This window comes from Anomaloglossus baeobatrachus (assembly GCF_048569485.1).
Source record: "Anomaloglossus baeobatrachus isolate aAnoBae1 chromosome 5 unlocalized genomic scaffold, aAnoBae1.hap1 SUPER_5_unloc_29, whole genome shotgun sequence".
NCBI classification, from domain to species: Eukaryota; Metazoa; Chordata; class Amphibia; order Anura; family Aromobatidae; genus Anomaloglossus; species Anomaloglossus baeobatrachus.
In genome coordinates this window covers 217,393-237,507 of record NW_027441805.1, presented here as the reverse complement: position 1 = coordinate 237,507, position 20,115 = coordinate 217,393, and the positions used below count along the sequence as shown (strand labels likewise).

The following is a 20,115-nucleotide window of genomic DNA, read 5'->3' as shown; positions in this document are numbered from 1 at the left end:
CATACAATGATACCGTCACCCCCGATCCCTTCATAGCGTTACTGTATAATGTCCCAGCATTCCCAGCAGTGTCACCTCTCCAGTCAGCAGCTCAATCATCTTGTAGGTGAGTTCTAGGATCTTCTGGTCATTGATGTCCTCATGTATCGGGGGGTGAGGTGGAGGCCCCGTGATTGGGCTCAGGGGTCTTCCCCATCCCTCAGATACAGGGGCCTGACAGCGCTCACTAGAGGTCTTCTTCACTACTGTGTAATCCTGGTTATGGAGAGACACAGTAATAAATCTCACTCCAGACATTTCCAGAGTCCTCACCTCTCCAGTTCTGTCCATCTGTTATTCCCATAGATAAGAATGATGTAATGTGATGTCATCAGAATCTCTCACCTCTCCAGTAATCCGGAAGAGGATCTCTAGGGTGAGGTGTAATATCCTCTCCGCCATCTTGTCCCTGTCCATATCCATCCTTCACGGGGCAATCAGGAGAATTCTCTTATATAGAATAAAACCACTGAGAGGATCCGATATTATAAGGACCTGAATGGGAAGGAGATGAGCCGATATGTAAAATTAATGGAGATAATAATGGAGGGAAGATAACATTTGGGTAGGGAAAAAAAAATTTCAACATGAAATAAAGTAGCAAAACCGACCCATAAAAAGTATTGCACCTAAAATGGTATCAATGAAAACGTCGGCTCATCAAGCAAAAAACAAGTCCTCACTCAACTCCGATGTCAGAAAATGGAGACACAAACCGATTTTTTAATGTTTTTTTCTACAAAAGTCTCATTTTCATTCACTACTAGAGATGAGTGAACCTGGAGTTCGGTTTTCGGTACAAACTCAGACTTTTCCAAGATAGTAAAGTTCAGGTTTGGAGTTCGGGGGCTTCCCGTATGGAAACCACTCTCATGTGATCAGATGTATTGTGCACGAAGAAATAAAACTGAAAAAACCCGCCCTCCCCCGGAAGTGATCTGTTTATGGCTGCATGTGGGCGGAGACCCAATCTGCCAATCAGTGACTTCAAATAAACTTCAGGTCAAGTCCAAGTCCAGAACTGATCTTTACAAATGTTCAGCTGGACCAGCAGAAGCCGAACGTCCACGGGTCCGCTCATCTCTAGTCACCACTTAGATAATAACAAATGTCTGATATTGCCGTAATCACACTGACCTGGAGAATCACACTGACCGCTCACTTCCAGCACATCATCAATGGCGTAAAAACAATAAAAAAGATGGAATTCTTTTTTTTTCACCCTTTCACCGCACTTTGAATTTTTACTTAATTTCCAGTAGATTTTATGGTAAAATTAAAAACCAAGTCATTTAAAGAAAAAAAAAAAACAAACAAAAAAAAATCCTTCATAACAGTTTACAAAGCGCCCATTGTATCGTTGGTAGGGATGAGTGAATGTATTCGCCACTATTCGGTATCCGATAAATAGGCTGTTCGCGACATTCGGTATCCGACGAATAAAACAACATCCGCTCTGATGCTGCAGCCATCTTTGTTGTGGTGTTAATGTGATTGGCTCGGCCGCACAGCATCTTGGGGGCTATATACGCCAGCGGCCATTTTGTGAACATGCAGTCATAGGGAGCTGGCGGTGTAGATAGACTGTATTGTGTGCGGGAGAGCATTCTTAGATCCAACTAATAAATAGTCCTTGTAAGGGCTGAAGACTGTGTCCAGTAACTGCTAGCAGCTCCATAAATCGCCAAATCGCAAATCTGTGAATGCAGAACCAGCTATAGGGCTCTCTCTGTCTGTCCGTCGGTCTCTCTCTGTCTGTCTGTCTCTCCCTCTCTACCCCTGTCTCATACTCACCGATCACTGACCGATCACCAGCACGGCTCTGCACGGCTGTCACACTGCTTTGGCGGCTTCTCGAGCTTTTGAAAATGCCGCTCATTATTCCATCTTGTATTCACTACTTCCCCCGCCCACCAGCACCTATGATTGGTTGCATTCAGACGAGCCCCCACATTGAGTGACAACTGTCTCACTGCAACCAATCACAGCCGCCGGTGGGCGGGTCTATTTAGTGCAGTAAAATAAATAAATAAATAAATTAAAAAAAAAAAACGGCGTGCAGTCCCCCCAATTTTGATACCAGCCAAGGTAAAGCCACACGGCTGAAGGCTGGTATTCTCAGGATGGGGAGCCCCACATTATGGGGAGCCCACCAGCCTAAAAATATCAGCCACCAGCCGCCCGGAGTTGCCGCATCCATTAGATGCGACAGTCCTGGGACTCTACCCGCCTCATCTCGAATTGCCCTGGTGCGGTGGCAATTGGGGTAATAAGGAATTAATGGCAGCCCATAGCTGCCACTAAGTCATAGGTTAATCATGGCAGGTATTTGAGACACCCCCATGATTAACCTACAAGTTAAAGAAAATAAACACATACACCCAAAAAATCCTTTATTCGGAATAAAAGCCGAAAAAAAAACACCCTTTATCACCACTTTATTAAAATGCCCAAATACCCCTCCAGGTCCGACGTAATCCACATGAGGTCCCACGACGCATCCAGCTCTGCTACATGAAGATGACAGGAGTAGCCGTATAACACCGCCGCTCACCGTGAGCTCCACAGAGCAACTGAAGTGAGCCGCGATGCTATCAGCGATGACGTCACTCAGATTACCCGCGGCCACCGCTCTTAGGAAGAGGACTCGAGCTGGCCGCAGGTAACCTGAGTGACGGCACCACTGACCGCGCGGCTCACTTCAGTCACTTAGGTGACTTGACTTCACTGGTGAGTCTTTCACGAGAGTGAGAGAACGATTCCAGATTATTTCCAACCTTCTACAGGCTGTGCCCATACTGTTTCTGCCTTTTCCCATCCATTTCAGCCTTTTCCTCAGTCACCACAGGTCACTGTTAGGTCCAATGTGAAATTATTCAAGTTTAACACAGACTTACTTTGGGCGTCGAAAATTCGTGAATACTCAAATAGCGGCGACCTATTCGTCGGATATTCGTCGAAGCGGATATTTTGGTATTCGATCATCCCTAATCATTGGGCTTTACTCTCCTCCTCATCGTCATTCTGTGGCACTAAATTCAAATTTTCAGACGGCCTGCAGGTGTCAAGAAACCTGAGTTTGGTGAGGGCCCTGAGGCGGCCCAGTAATGTACATTTTGGAGGGACTGCTCTTACTTATACATTTGGGCGGTGCCTCCCTCAATGAGACTCAGATAGTGGAATACATATTCCAGAGAAGGAAAAACAGGTATACCGTCCCGGGATGCCCACACAAATTAGAAAAGTGAAAAAACTTTATTTGTATACACAAGGTGGACAAATCCTGGCTCAAAGAGCGACAGGAGCACACAGTTGGACAACTTTAAAAACAATGAAAAAGCCAAAGAGGCATCAATCCCCAACAGACCGGCCTCTAGAAAGGATGTCACAATAATAGTATTATACATATGTGTAGTGTGAGGCAGTGAGAGGGGTAATATTTGAAGACCGCTATGTGTCCCCCAGAATGTGTCTGGAAACCCTCTGAGTTTGCTATAGCTATTACGGGGAGTATAGCACAAAGGGTAACAGGGAGACAGATCCCTCCTCCCAGTCCAGGTTTTGTAGCAATCCTCATGTCCGGCATTTTCGTTTAAATCTGGCAAAGCACATCAGGGTGTGTCTCAGTTGAGAGCCAGGGTTGATGAAGCTACCACATGCTGTGTGAGCGGAGCTGGCTCTGTGTGGAGTGAACACAGGCCAAGAGTGTGAGCCTAGGAGAACCTTAACAAGACCCCTGCGGTTAACGGGGTCCTAAGGTAACAAGACTTTTTATACCAAGGATTTGTCTATATGCACCGGCTGTGATCCGGAAGAGACTTTGATTGTTGGAAATTGGATCTATTTATGCTGCAACAATAAATAGACTGTTGGTGTGAACACGCTGCTGCCTTACATTTTTGCCCAAGCAACGCCGCTACCTCACATTATGGTGGAGAATGCGGGCATGGCAGCCTGGTTGCTAAGGGCAATGGCCTAAGATGTACTTCCCTGGAAAAGAAAAAAAAATTATTTTTTTTTACTGACTGTTTGCGGTGGATCGGCGGGTCCACGAAGCTTGCAGGCATTGCAGCCTGGTTGCTAGGGGCAACAACCCAGTTTCCATATGTTTATGATCAAGCCTGCAAAGTTACAGTTTAACTCAGCAGTCACCATGGAGGATCTTGTAAAGCAGCTGGCCCAGTCTAGTGCTCAACTACAGCAGGCTTTTGCACAAACCAGTGCACAACAGCAACAGGCTAATGCTCACCAGCAACAGGCTAATGCTCAGCAGCAACAAGCTAATGCTCAGCAGCAACAAACAAATGCCCATCTCCAGCGGGCGTTAGTTCAGCAACAGGAGACAAACAGCTTGTTGACTCAGCAGCTTGCGGCTCTGTGAGACGCGCTCCCAGCAGTAACTCCAGGTCATCCAGTCCTTCCTGAGGCCCAGGACAGAGTAAGGGCGGCACTTACGAAGATGAGTGCAGAGGACGACCCAGAAGCCTTTCTCTCCGTGTTTGAGAGGACCGCTGAGCGAGAGAAATTGTCTATCGACCGTTGGACTGATGTCGTGGCCCCGTTCTTGGTAGGTGAACCCCAAAAAGCCTACCTGGATCTCAGCACGGAGGATGCCAAGGACTATGGCACCCTGAAAAGGTGAGATCCTTGCACGAATGGGGGTTAACACTTATCTCCGGGCCCAGCGAGTGAATCAGTGGCCCTTTGTGGAGGGAAAACCTGCACGTTCACAGGCCCATGTTTTACTGGACCTTGTGAAAAAATGGCTCCAGCCGGAGACCTTGAACCCCGGACAGATGATTGAGCGGGTGGTGATTGAACGGTTTGTGCGGACTTTGCCAGCCACCATTCAACGGTGGGTGGGACAGGGGGATCCCAGTACCCTGGACCAACTAGTGAATTTGGTGGAACGCTACACAGCTACCCAGGAGTTGGTCCGGGACTCTGCTTCACGGCGGGCACTCCATAGGGATACGCCCCCTTCACAGTTGGTGAAAGACTCCCATCCCTCCTCGGGTGCTGCCCCGTCTTTAGCCCTGGCAGAGAGTAAACCCCAGACTAAGGTCAGCCGGAGTCCCGGTTCCCCAAAGTCGGACACCCGAAACAGGGACACCTCTGCTGTTATGTGCTGGCGGTGCCATCAGCTCGGGCATGTGATGGCACAGTGCCCACTCACATCAAAACCCATGGACTGCCGGTACGCTCGCCAGGAATCAATGTATGACCATTCTGATGGTGCCGTAAGCACTGTTACTATGGGGGAGGAGCCCCATCTCTGTAAAGTACGTGTTAATGGCTATACAGCAGAGGTATGCAGGATCGTATCACGGCAGTAATGGCCATTGTTAAAGAGCATTTGCTGGATGCTCAGGCGGCCCAAAGTACTCAGTATAATAGAAAGGCCTCCGTCAGGTCTTTTAAACCGGGGGATCGTGTCTTAGTCCTAATACCTACCGCAGAAAGTAAGTTCTTAGCCAAATGGCAAGGTCCCTATGAGATCCAGGAGAAAGTAGGGGAAGTAAACTATAAGGTGTATCAGCCAGGTAGAAGAAAACCAGAGCAAATATACCATGTAAACCTGCTGAAGGCGTGGAAAGACAGAGAATGTATGGTGACTGACGTAACGTTGGACCTAACCTCTTCAGGTGCCTTGACAACAACCAAGGAGGAGTCCCCTGATGATGAATTGGGAGTAAGGATAGGGAATTCTCTCTCAAAACAACAGAGACGGGAGTCTCGGAGGTTAGTTTCAGCGGAATACGGATGTGTTCTCAAGCCTACCCGGCCGAACAACCGCAATCCACCATGATATTGTCACCGAGCCTCAAGTAAGGGTACGCCTGAGGCCATACCGGGTACCAGAGGCTCGTAGGCAAGCCATTGCGGAGGAGGTAAAAAAGATGCTCCAACTGGGGGTTATTGAAAAATCCACGAGCGAATGGGCCAGTCCCATTGCGCTGATCCCGAAACCAGACGGTTCTTTAAGATTCTGTAATGACTCCCGAAAGTTAAATGAGGTTTCGAAATGTGATATGTATCCCATGCCCAGGGTCGATGAGCTGATAGAGAGACTGGGACGGGCCCAGTACTTCACGACTCTTGATATCACTAAAGGTTACTGGCAGGTGCCGCTGACAGAGGCGGCAAAAGAAAAGACCGCTTTTGTCACGCCAGGGGGGCTCTATCACTACGTCGTCTTGCCATTTGGTTTACATTGGGCTCCGGCCACGTTTCAGAGGTTAATGGATATAGTGTTAGAACCCCATCAACTGTATGCCTCTGCATATTTGGATGACATCATCATCTATAGCAGTGACTGGAGCACCCACTTATCTCAGGTACAAGCGGTAGTGGATTCGCTCAGAGCTGCTAGTCTGACAGCGAATCCAAACAAATGTGCTATGGGTCTCAAAGAAGCCCGTTACTTGGGGTATGTGATAGGCCAAGGGGTTATCAAGCCACAAGTAAACAAAATTGAAGCCATTCAAAACTGGCCTCGTCCCCTTACCACAAAACAGGTAAGAGCCTTTCTGGGTATAATGGGGTATTACCGACGATTCATACCCAATTTTGCTGGAAGGTCGGCGCCTTTGACCGGTCTCTTAAAAGGGAAGAAGTCGGTTATGGTCCACTGGAATACACAAGCAGAGGAAGCCTTTCAGGCGCTTAAGATTGTCCTATGTGGTCAGCCTGTCCTTCTCAACCCTGACTTTCAAAAGGAGTTTATAGTACAGGAGGATGCCTCTGAGGTGGGTCTGGGTGCAGTTCTGTCCCAGGAGGTAGATGGAGAAGAGCACCCGATCACCTATTTGAGTAGAAAACTCACCCCGGCAGAGAAGAACTATAGCATAGTGGAGAAGGAGTGCCTGGCCATAAAATGGGCTCTGGAATCCCTACGCTACTACCTGCTGGGGCGACACTTTCGCCTGGTGACAGACCACTCCCCTTTGGTCTGGATGAGGAATGCTAAGGAGAGAAATGCTAGAGTCACCAGGTGGTTTCTCTCCTTGCAGAACTTTCACTTTTCTGTGGAACACCGGGCTGGTAGGTTGCAGGGCAATGCGGATGCCCTGTCCAGAGGTCCCTGTATGTTGGCAAAAGTTCAACCCCGCCCGTTTGAACTGAGGGGGGGGATATGTGAGGCAGTGACAGGGGTAATATTTGAAGACCGCTATGTGTCCCCCAGAATGTGTCTGGAAACCCTCTGAGTTTGCTATAGCTATTACGGGGAGTATAGCACAAAGGGTAACAGGGAGACAGATCCCTCCTCCCAGTCCAGGTTTTGTAGCAATCCTCATGTCCAGCATTTTAGTTTAAATCTGGCAGAGTACATCAGGGTGTGTCTCAGTTGAGAGTCAGGCTTGATGAAGCTACCACATGCTGTGTGAGCTGAGCTGGTTCTGTGTGGAGTGAACACAGGCCAAGAGTGTGAGCCTAGGAGAACCTTAACAAGACCCCTGCGGTTAACGGGGTCCTAACGTAACAAGACTTTTTATACCAAGGATTTGTCTATATGCACCGGCTGTGATCCAGAAGAGACTTTGATTGTTGGAAACTGGATCTATTTATGCTGCAACAATAAATAGACTGTTGGTGTGAACACGCTGCTGCCTCACATTTTTGCCCAAGCAACGCCGCTACCTCACACAAAGATAACATCATATTTGAAGGACACTTCTGATTTTTTATCACATTTACATCAGTTTGAGTCAATTCCACCGGGCAGTCTTTTAGTTACACTTGATGTAAATAGTCTTTATAAAAGCATAGAACATCATGATGGGCTGGTAGCGGTTAATTGGTTTCTTGAAAGACATAGTTCCTACGACAGTACTCAAAACTCTTTCTGTAAGGACCTTCTCCAACTGGTCCTCGAGAATAATTTTTTTCTTTTTCAAGACCAGTTTTTTCTACAGAAAAGGGGCACCGCGATGGGGTCAAATTTAGCGCCCCCTTATGCCAATAATTACATGGCATACTTTGAGGAAATGTAATCGTAATCCAATTTATGTATATCAGCTCACCGTGTACACGCTCACTCCTGGCCTCTCCCTGGAGCACAGACAGGTACTGCCACAGCCCGATAATGCAAATAGAAGAAAGAAGAAACATCCAGCTCTTCAGGCGAGGAAAGCCATGGTCTTTATTTTAGCATGCAGACAACGGATGACATGACCAGCACAGCACTACGCATTTCAGGTGAAACAATCACCCTTAATCATGATGACCATTTGGCGGGGGGATATGGACTCTTTAATTAAGTTTCATCAAGAGATTAATACATATAGACCTGGTCTCACATTCACTATTCACTCGGACTCTCACAATATCAATTTTCTTGATACCCTGGTAATTCTCTCTAACGATGGAAGATTAAAAACAGATTTGTATGTGAAACCCACAGACAGAAATAACCTCTTTCATTATACAAGCTGCCATCCAAAACACACTAAACATGGGTTACCTATCTCTCAACACAAGAGAGTAGAAAGAATCATATCTGATTCTATACAATGGAATGTTAGAGCTACTGAAATGAGCCAAAAATTCATAGCAAGAGGTTATCCCGAAGATATTGCTAACATAAAAATGACTCAAAGGCCACACACCATACAAAATTCATCTGGAATACCCTGTATAAATACGTATCATCCCTTTTCACCTTTGAAAAAAAATATCATTTTCAAACATTGGCCACTCCTATAAACGGCTTATCCGACAATACGTGAATTCTCAGAGCCCCCACTATTTTGCAACAAGAGACCCAAAAATCTTAAGGACAGTTTAGTTAGAACCGACATAGGCCCTCAAAAGACTGCGCCTTGTCAAACCTTCCTAGGCATTCCTAGGAAAGGTAATTTTCCTTGTCATCACTGTATACAATGCAATAACCTCACTAGGGGCGATACATTTACCCATCCTTTTTCAGGTCGTGTATTCCCTATTCACAGGTTTTTCACATGTGATTCTTCATTCGTAGTTTACCTGATTAAATGTCCTTGTGGTCTCGGATATGTTGGGGAAACAATCCAACATATCCGAGACAGAATTAGCAAACACAAATCAACCATCAGATGCAAACAACTCTTCTTCCCGTACCTCATCATTGCATAACACACGGCCATACGATCGCACAACTCAAATATCAGGAAATTGAACATGTGCCCCCGATGAGAAGGGGTGGCAACAGGGTACGTATCCTCAAAGAGAAGGAGGCATATTGGATACACACACTTAAGACCCTGGAACCAAGGGGTCTTAATAGAGAATATGAGGTTTTCACTTAATTATTTTCTCATATGCCGTTTTGTTCATTCATGTAGAGATTATAAAGGGAATTTATCCTTACAGATCTGTTTTACTATCATATCAATGTTGAGCATGTTATTTACATATTATTTCAACTGATTGTGTTAGTAATATACTGACTTATATTCCTATATTACTATATATTCTATATGGCTGCGGATGAGGTTCCTTTGTATGTATAGATCTAAATATCTATTAACACATGTTTTGTCCTTTAAGTAAATAGACTTGTATTATAAATGTTCTCCCTTTTCTCCTTCCAGGCTCCCCTTGTCACCTGAATCAGGCCCCCTCTATAAGCACGATTAGCCTGTCACTATCACTAAGGCACCTTATCATCCAGCACATCTCCTGTATTCCATCATCCAGCACATCTCCTGTATTCCATCATCCAGCACATCTCCTGTATTCCATCATCCAGCACATCTCCTGTATTCCATCATCCAGCTCATCTCCTGTATTCCATCATCCAGCTCATCTCCTGTATTCCGTCATCCAGCACATCTCCTGTATTCCATCATCCAGCACATCTCCTGTATTCCATCATCCAGCACATCTCCTGTATTCCATCATCCAGCACATCTCCTGTATTCCATCATCCAGCGCATCTCCTGTATTCCATCATCCAGCACATCTCCTGTATTCCATCATCCAGCACATCTCCTGTATTCCATCATCCAGCGCATCTCCTGTATTCCATCATCCAGCGCATCTCCTGCATTCCATCATCCAGCACATCTCCTGTATTCCATCATCCAGCACATCTCCTGTATTCCGTTGACACAAGAAATAAAGAAATTACCACTGCGCCTTCGCATCCAGCGCACTGTGAACACCACTTAGTTTTCATGCCCTTTCTTCGCGCATGCGCCACTCAGCGGTGTGTGCGGTGCATGCGCGGCGTGCGTTCCATGTCCAGGAGATGGATAATGGACGCAGCTCAGAGAATCATATGTAAAGGCAGGTCACCGCCGGCACGGCTACACTCCCCTCCACTGGAATCACTCCCTGAATCACCAGTGAAGGTATGTACTCATATGAGAGGTCTGTTTCACATGATTAGATTTTGGCCACAGGGGCATTATTTACATACAATGTATATAGCCACTACTGCAGCTACTCTCAGATACTGGATCATCCTAAATGATGCACAGGTCGCCCTTTTCTTCATCCAGTGTTATATCTCAGTATGGCATATATTAGATTACAATAACCTCTGATAGTAGAGTCTTATGTAGGATCCCCCTGCAGTAACCGGGTATATTACATGACATTAGGTTTATTCCCATGACTAATTCTTTTCGTTTGAATACTATGACTCCTAGGTGCTTTATAGAGCCAGAGATCTAGAAATTGGTCACTAATCTAATTTTCTGCATATGCACAGCACCTCAAAAATATCCCCACTGTTACTCTGATTCAAGTAAGTCACTATTTGCTGCCCACGTCATTCAGTTTACTACCTTAGATTGTGAGCCCCAATGGGGACAGTGTTGCTGATGTATGTAAAGCGCTGTGGAATTAATAGCGCTATATAAATGAATAAATATATTATTATTATAAGGCCTAAGCCACACGGCGAGAAAATCGGTGGGAGTGGAGTGCGATAAAACATCGCATTCCCCTCGGACCAATTCTAGCCTGTGTGTCAGCACACATGAGCGATTATTTTCTCAGCCCTAATCGGACCGAGAAAACAATTGCAGCAAGCTACAACTGTAAGCTGAGACTCTTTCTCCCGCACCCATTCAAGCGAACGGGGCAAGAGAAAAATCGCACTGCACTCGCGGTACATCGGTGTACTGCCAGTGCAGTGCGAGAATGGCAATAGCCGGCTACGGAGGAGAGAGGGAGAGAAATCCCTCCCTCCCCTCCTGAGAGCCGGCCGCCCCCCGCAGCTGAGGGCCGCTCGCAGGGTCAGACCTCAGATGCAGGCACACTAGCATGACACTCGGCTCCTGCTGTGCTGCCAACGCGAGCCGAGTCTCATGCGAGCATCGCAGTAGTGCCCCGTGTGGCCCCAGCCTTATAGTGCGCACCTCTCAATTGTTCTTGAATTAACATTGGTTTCTCTGAAGGTCACTTGTGGAGCCCGGGAGAAATCTGCCTTCACACAGCGGATTAGTTTCCTGCAGCCGGTCACACAGCAGATTAGTTACCTGCAGCCGGTCACAGGCTTTACCCTGGAATAGCTCCTGTGGATGCAGCGTATATCAATTATGCTTCAATCCATTATATATTGATAATAACACTATATACTTTGTCTATTTCCTCAGATATTGCTCTTATGCCATATCGCTGCTGAAAAAAAGCCACAAAAACACTTCCTTTAAGAACGATTGTGTCCTTGTTTTTCTACACAAGTGCAAAAGGCATATACCTTCCATTCTGTACTCCGGGGGTTTCTGATGTGTACCCCAATATAAGGGTATCACTGTGTCTTTTATATTGTCCTCTTACATTTGTATGTTATTTTTCTGCTTACTCATCTTAGGCTGTTCACCCCATATCCCCATATCCTCATATCCTCATATACCCAGCGAGAAGCCACAGTTTGGAGCTTGAGGAACCTTTTGTCACTCATTTTTATCTTAGCTGTGTAGACACAATTCATTATATTTCGTACTCTTGGCATCATTCTGACCAGTCTGGCATTTGTTCCATTTAACACTAGAAGTCCCAGGAATTTCGAGCTCCATAGGGTTCCAAGGGTGGAAATGTTAAATGACCCCTCTCTGGGACTTGTAGAGTTAAATGAGAATAATTAATATTAATTCATAAATTGTATAAACTCAATCATTCAGCTCTTTTCATGTATTTGTGCAATCATCGCATTATTGTTCCTTTATCGTCTTATAGCGTCAGTTTGATGCATTCTTTTCATTAGTGACGCTTTGTATAAAGCTTTGTAATGTATGTTATTGACTGTCATCATCTAAAAGAATCTGTTATGTTTTTGTTACATTAGATCCTCTTGTCCTGGACAAAAAACAAAATTGATGGTTGAAACGTTGGACATTTTATAAAATCCTTTGAAGCATTATATTCCTCTCTCGCATTTTGTGAAGTGTGCCGGAACTATTTTCTATACAATCTCATAGTTGGGTCGACTGAATCTATCACAGACAAAGGAACAAAAGCTTCATGATTCATAGAAATCAGCGAGAAAAACACCAAGAAAGTCTCAGCGCCGAAGGGGTTAATGTCGCCTGTGACCAGTAATGGGGAATTTCCGCACACCTCCACCTGCAGAGCCGCTGTCATGTGTGACAGTCATGTGGTTTCTGGCTATAGAAGGTCACAGCATCTGGCTGCGCAGAACGCTCCCTGACTTTCCATTGTTCCTGCTGTCAGTATTAATTTCCTGCTGGATTTCTCTCTTGGACCCAGCAGGAGCTCGCCTTACACCAGATCATCAGCATTGTCTGGGTGCTTCAATATCCCTTCCTTCTTTGGACGGATGCTGGTGATATTTTTAGCTCATTCAAGCTGTGGTTGCAAGCAGGAGGCTTGTACTCCTCTGTGGTGTTGCAGTTGAACTTCTACCTGTGTCATCTGTAGATAAGTAGTTCATGCATTGTCCTGTGTCCTCCTTGTGTGTTTAGTGGGGTTGATGAAGAGATCATCCCACCCATTCCCTATTTAGGGCCCAGCAGTAGTTATCACTAGGGTCAGGTATCCGGCTCGGGGCAGAGGTGCGGAACCTATCTATGGTGGTGAGGACCCAGGGACCAGCAGTAGTTATAGCTAGGGTCAGGTATCCGGCTCGGGGCAGAGGTGAGGAACCTATCTATGGTGGTGAGGGCCCAGGGACCAGCAGTAGGATCGGTCAGGGGTCACCATCTTCCCTTTCCCTAGACACAGGGTTTCCCTTACCTTCCTTTTTGCTGTTCGCTTGGTGCTTCCCAACCCCGTATCTAGAGTAACAGCCGCACAGTATACATGTGGCTGCTCTGTGCTTCCAGGACCTGTGATGATGTCACATGGAGGGGAGGAGTCAGGGGTCACATGATCAGCTCCTCAGTGTATGCAGGACTCTGCTGTGCTGGGTGTCATGGTGCTGGATGAGGGGAAGTTTATGTGTGGGGTCAGGAGGGGTTTACAGTGTGGATGTAGCAGAGCCGTGTGTGTACGAGGTGTACGGAGCAGAGCCGTGTGTGTACGAGGTGTACGGAGCCTAGCAGTGTGTGTACGAGGTGTACGGAGCGGAGCCGTGCGTGTACGAGGTGTACGGAGCGGAGCCGTGTGTGTACGAGGTGTACGGAGCTGAGCCGTGTGTGTACGAGGTGTACGGAGCAGAGCCGTGTGTGTACGAGGTGTGCGGAGCGGAGCCGTGTGTGTACGAGGTGTGCGGAGCGGAGCCGTGTGTGTACGAGGTGTACGGAGCGGAGCCGTGTGTGTACGAGGTGTACGGAGCGGAGCCGTGTGTGTACGAGGTGTACGGAGCGGAGCCGTGTGTGTACGAGGTGTACGGAGCGGAGCCGTGTGTGTACGAGGTGTACGGAGCGGAGCCGTGTGTGTACGAGGTGTACGGAGCGGAGCCGTGTGTGTACGAGGTGTACGGAGCGGAGCCGTGTGTGTACGAGGTGTACGGAGCGGAGCCGTGTGTGTACGAGGTGTACGGAGCGGAGCCGTGTGTGTACGAGGTGTACGGAGCGGAGCCGTGTGTGTATGAGGTGTGCGGAGCGGAGCCGTGTGTGTAACTGCGCCATTGAGAACCATGGTCTTGGATTCTGTCAGGGGCTCACAAAGTGAGGTAATGGAGGCTGTAGGCCAGGGTTCCCCAACTACAGTCCTCGAGGGCTGCCAACAGTGCATGTTTTCAGGATTTCCTTAGCATTGCATGGGTGTTGGAATCATCAACTGTGCAGGTGATTAAATTATCACCTGTGCAATACTAAGGAAATCCTGAAAACATGCACTGTTGGCGGCCCTCGAGGACTGGAATTGGGGACCCATGCTGTAGGCAGACAGGAGACTGAAAGCTGTGGACGGACATGTAGCAGAGATCCTGGAAAACCTGGGGCGAGCAGCAGAGGCACTACCAGTCACAGGCATACAGCAGAAGTCCTGAAGACTGCAGACAGGCTGCAGAGGTACTGACACCCACAGGCAGACAGGCTGCAGAGGTACTGACACCCACAGGCAGACAGGTAACTGAGGTATTGGAAGCCGCAGACGTCCTGGAGACCTCAGACAGGGGCAGACATACTGGAAGCCACAGGCAGATTGGTAGCTGAGGTGCTGGAGGCCACAGATAGTCTGGAGATGTTCTGGAGGCTGCAGACAGGTCGCTGTGCACAGACTAATAGTCCTAATACCAGGACACAGGTGAGTATCTTGGTAGTCTTATATAGGCCAGTTAAGCTCAGCACATGGAGCGTGTCCGGCTACTTACAAAGCCCAACATGGAGCACAGGAAAGTTTAGCAGAGCGGGGGAAGGGGCAGATCCCAGACACGGGACAGGCGTGTAACAAGTGGAAGTCGTAAACCGAGAGGACAAGTTAGTATAGAGGGAGTGGAGACGGGATAACAAAGCAGAGAGCGGGTTAGGGAGACAGGTAGGTAAGACAAGACGGGAAGGACAAAGGTAAGGTAAAGGAGTACTAGGTAGTGGGCAGGATCAGAACAGACTCACAGGAACCAAAAGCGCACACTGCAGAGCAGGAACTATCACTGTACGCCTACCAAAGAAAACAGTTCCAAGATAAGGAAGCATGACCCCCGGAATGAGGCATAACAGAATAGGCTCCTCCCATCAGACCAAACCCCGGAGAATAAAGACAGCAGGAAAACAAACACACATAATTGCTTTCCACAAGCAGAGTCATATGTGAATCATGATAGTAATTTTTCTGATTTTATTGAACTCTTCAAGCACCAAGTCGAGGAAAGTGTCCAAAAAATGACCTTGGCTTTCAAGGTGTAAAAGCTTGATTTTGGAAAAACATCAATATGTAGCCCAGTGTCATATAGAAATGATAAAATCCATAAAGACTCAACAAGATCCCTATGAAGCTGACCACCTCCTTTGGAAACAGGTAACTAAAAAGAATCTTCTAGCAGATGTAAGGCCAATCTTATCTTGAATGCACAAGAATGTAGAAAAGGACAGATTTATGACCGGTAGAGATAAGAGCAGCAGTTGAACAGAAAAATAGCAGAGAAATTCAAATCCTTTGTTTCTCCTTATAGAAAATAAGAATTGAAGCTTTATGAACTGCATCAATATAATAGATAGGAAAGTCATATTTTGACATTTATGATATAGTGGAGAACACAAAGCATCGTTCTGCATCTATGTGTGATGGCCGGGGTCACGCCAATTGGATATCGGCCAGATAGATAAAAATATCTATGCAATGTCTCCTATCTATGAACAGATATAATCATGATAGGAAAGATGATAGTAATATCTCTCGTCTGGGACGTCCAGGAGCAAAGATATCAGAAAATTGGGACCCTCATAATTTTCTAAGACTTAGATACATCCTATAGTTATCTGAAGTCCAGCCCTGTTATGAGTCACCAGTATGTGAGTGTAACTTGTGTTAATAAAAGCTAATGCCAATTAGGATCCTCGTTCAATGAAAGGAATATTGCCATGTAGGATTGCTCCACATTCCATTGGAGTCCTTCCCTCCATAAATCTGAAGCCAATTTTTGTGACCCAGGTTCAATAATTTTTTTCGTTATTCCCTTTAATTTTATGTAATTGTATATACTGTATTGTTTTGTTCCCCTTTGTAATATCTTTTGTATATTTTATGAACACTGCTTACTTTTCTGATTATCTAAAATTTAATAGCTTCATTCCTCTTACTCTATATATTGCATCCCGAAGCCATACGCTACCTGTAACATGTGTCCAATTGGCCTGTATAAGCGATTGGTGGTGGCAGCTAGCAGTAGTTCCTTTTGTTATTGTGGAGTTGGCAGTGACTGTATCAAGATGTAGATATATTCCATGAGATAGAAAAGGTTGTATATATACTATACCCTCACTGTGAGCTCCCCAATAATCGGCCTAGTAGTGGAAACAGTCATGGCCTCTTCCGTTAAGCGTCGGTCAATTGCATAATTATCCTGACAATTAGGGGCAGCAGCGTGCTGTTTTGTGACATCTTGTATCAAACGTTTTTCTGTTTGGGGGACTATGGTTATCCATTGTGAAATTTAAGGAATAATTTACATATGATTGTGTGAAGGTCCATGAATAAGGAGTATTTATCTATAGTATTTGTGGGACAAATGAAGAGTATTATAGATAGCACAATAGACTACATTTCCAAAAGTTAATAGGAAAATAAATAAAAAATTAGCACGATTATTATTGTCATTTAGTTGACATAATTTTTTTCCTTAGTTTAGCTAAATAGATGTTTATCTGGCAGTCATTTAAATGGAATTTGTCACTGGGTTTTGCTATCTCATCTCAGAACAGCATGATGTAGGGGCAGAGACCCTGATTCCAGCGATGTGTCACTTCCTTGGCTGCTTGCTGAAGTTTTGATAAACATCAGTTTTATCTGCTTAAGATCTACCAGTTCTCCGAAATGCTGCTGTGCATAAACCCACCCACACCATTGATTGACAGCTGTGTACAATGAGCATAGACAGAAAGCTGCCAATCATGGGTGGGGCAGGGGTATACAGATCTAATGGAGATCGACAATACATGGTAGAAGGTTTACTAGTTCTCTAGTGATAATCCCCTAGTGGTAATACAGTGATTTTATTAAAACTACAGAAAGCAGCCCAGTAAATGACACTTCAGAGTCTCTCTCTGTCACAGCGTTTGGCTGCGTAAAATGCTCCCTGACTTTCTATTTTTACTGCTGTCTGAATTCATTGTACTAGGTATCTCCTCTGTTGGGTTTTCATTCTTTTCCCCGTTAGGACCTAAGGGAACTCTTCTTCCCTTCAGTTGCTAATAATCTGTATTTTCCCTTGGGTTTAAATAGTCTCATGTTCCCTGGACTTGTGCTGGTGATATTCAGTTCCTTCACAAGCTCTGGATGCAAGCAGGTGGCTTGCATGCATCAGTAGGATCTTTGTTGCTCTTTACTGAACTTTTTACTGAGTCGTCTAGAGATAAGTTGTTTGTTGTTTTCCCTTGTTCGTTATCCCTGTGTATCCTTTAGTGGTCAGTGGGGTTGACGAAAAGCTCATCCCATCCGTTCTCTATTTAGGGCTCAGATCAGGGTCAGCCTAGGGTCAGGTATGCCGCTTGGTGCATAGGTGTGGAATCTATCTAGGGTGGTGAGGGAACTCAGTGCCCAGTGGTAGGCTTAGTCAGGGGTCACCATCTCCCCCTTCCATAGGCACAGGGTTTCTCTTCCCTTTCGCCGTTCACTCGGTACTTCACCGAACCTAGCGTGACACTATTTTTACATTATTCTGATTATTGATTAAGTAGTAAACCAAATTCCATTAAATTCTCAAAACCTCAGCATAGGTATCATAAATGTTACTTGCTCTTCATCAAGAGATAGGCCCCTTTTCAGTTCTGGTCTCTTCTACACCCATAATCTAAACTGTAATAAAGGTTTGTGGGCAGAGATGAGTGAACCTGAATAGTAAAGTTCAGTGACTTTATACAAAAAAATCAGTGTTAAGGCCGCTTTACACGCTGCGACATCGCTAGCCAATGCTAGCGATGTCGAGCGTGATAGCACCCGCCCCCATCGCTACGGCAGCGTCACATGCACATACCAGCTCTGCGACGTCGCTGTGACCGGCGAACTGCCTCCTTTCTAAGGGGGCGGTTCGTTCAGCGTCACAGGGACGTCACAGTAGCGTCACCGAACCGCCGCCCAATGGAAGTGGAGGGGCGGAGATGAGCGGCCATAACATCCCACCCACCTACTTCCTTCCTCATTGCGTGCGGCCGCAGGTAAGGTGAGGTTCCTCGTTCCTCCGGTGTCACACGTAGCGATGTGTGCTGCCACAGGAGCGACAAACTACTTCGTACACCGATCAGCAGCGATATTCGAGAATAGGGGGGCATGTCACCGATGAGCGATTTTGACCGTTTTTGCGACGATTCAAAATCGCTCATAACTGTCACATTCAAAGACCTCGCTAAAGCGACCGGATGTGCGTCACAAATTCCGTGACCCCAAAGAGATCGCTTGAGCGATGTCGCAGCGTGTAAAGCCTGCTTTAGAGTTCGGAGTTCGGGTGCTTTATGTATCCTAACCACTCGATCTAGCATCGGTGTGCTCAGGTAAACTCAGTGCTCGTCCTAGTGCGAGCTGCTTGCAGTGTGTGTGTGACTTCACGGGGAGGTAAAAACATCGTTATAGGATGTATTGTGCACAAGGAAAAAACCCTCCCTCCCCTGGTAATAAATACTCTGTTAATGGCTGGATGCATGTGGACGGAGACCCAACTGCCCAATCAGTGACTTCTAACGGGGTTCAGGACAAGCCCGGTTCCCGAACTGAACTTTATCTAAAGTCCGACTGAAAAAGCCGTACCCGAACTTCAACGGGTCCGCTCATCTCTATTTGCGGGTAGCCCCACAAAAAAACAATCCCTTTGGATATCAGACAGATAAAATCCTTCCAGTTTTTTTTATTACAACAATTATCTTTTGTAAAAGGGATCGCTTTTAAAACATAAAGGGCCCAATTTATGCGGGGGCCACTCTTGATGGATGAAGTGGTGCATGCCTCTTCATGAATCTGGAGCATTTGACGAGTGGCATGTGCCTCCTTGTACCATGCTAGAAATATTACTCCCATCAGGGACTGGAGTGAGATTTCTGGCATAGGGAACACCACAGCTCATCATGAATTTAAGGAGCTGTGGTGTCACGTTCTGTCCCACCCAAACTCTGCCAATTTTGGAGTGAAAATGGCAAAATCTGCCAAAATTTGAGAAATATGAATTGATTAAAATTTTTGTGACTTTTCAAAGCTTGTGTAACTTTTTTTGGCATAAAAGCTTTGATAAACTGGGACCAGAGTGTCTTAACAACTTCCACATATCTAGGATGCAGAATGCGATTCACTTCTTCCTTGTCACAGCTGGGAATAGAAGCTATACCAGCTGTATATTACAATACAAATGGAAAGGGAAAAGAATGCCCTATCACTAGGGAAAGGGGGAAGTGGTGACCCCTGGCAATAACCTGCAGCTCACCCTCACTGCCCTCACCAACCCTATACAGGTTCTGCACCTATCGCCGAGTAGGAATACCTCACCCTAGGCAAACCCTGATCTGGGCCCTAAGTAAGAATGGTAGGTATGAGCTCTTCGTCAACACCACTAATGCTAAGGGAGACAAAAGGAAACAATACAGGGGAGACACAAATCATACCACCTGAGCCCAGGTAGATAGCAAACGTCATACACTTATCTTAGGAGTAGCTACCACAGAAGTCTGTGGAACAACAAGAGGAAACGACTGCTGCAAACCACAGCCAGGAACAACTATAAACCTCACCCAAAGCACCCCAGGGTGAGGATTATAAAGGAAGTCAGAGGCTCGCAACAGAGTAAAAACTGACAGTTTCCCAGAGTTATAGAGTCCGCTGCTGTACAAACAGAAAACTGTCAGTTAACAACACGTTCTGCAAATCTCTGGGATTTTCCAACATTTCTGCCATTGGATTCCAGCCGTGATAACTCTGTGACATCCCCTCACTATTTTTGTGCTAAATGCCTACAGCTCTGCCTCAACTTCTGAGGTTCTGAGGCAAAATCATAACATCTAAACAATAGAGAAAGACAGACATGACGAATATACATTTACCAGC

The 20,115-nt window shown here is 46.1% G+C and overlaps 1 long non-coding RNA gene across 1 annotated transcript; it reads right to left on the bottom strand.

Annotated features, from left to right (window-relative positions):
- Positions 1-119: 119 nt before the first annotated feature.
- Positions 120-13,311, bottom strand: LOC142259144 (uncharacterized). The gene is made up of 3 exons (XR_012727926.1): positions 13,225-13,311; positions 385-534; positions 120-255 (listed from the first exon to the last, which is right to left on the bottom strand). It is a non-coding gene; the product is annotated as an uncharacterized LOC142259144 (long non-coding RNA).
- Positions 13,312-20,115: the final 6,804 nt, after the last annotated feature.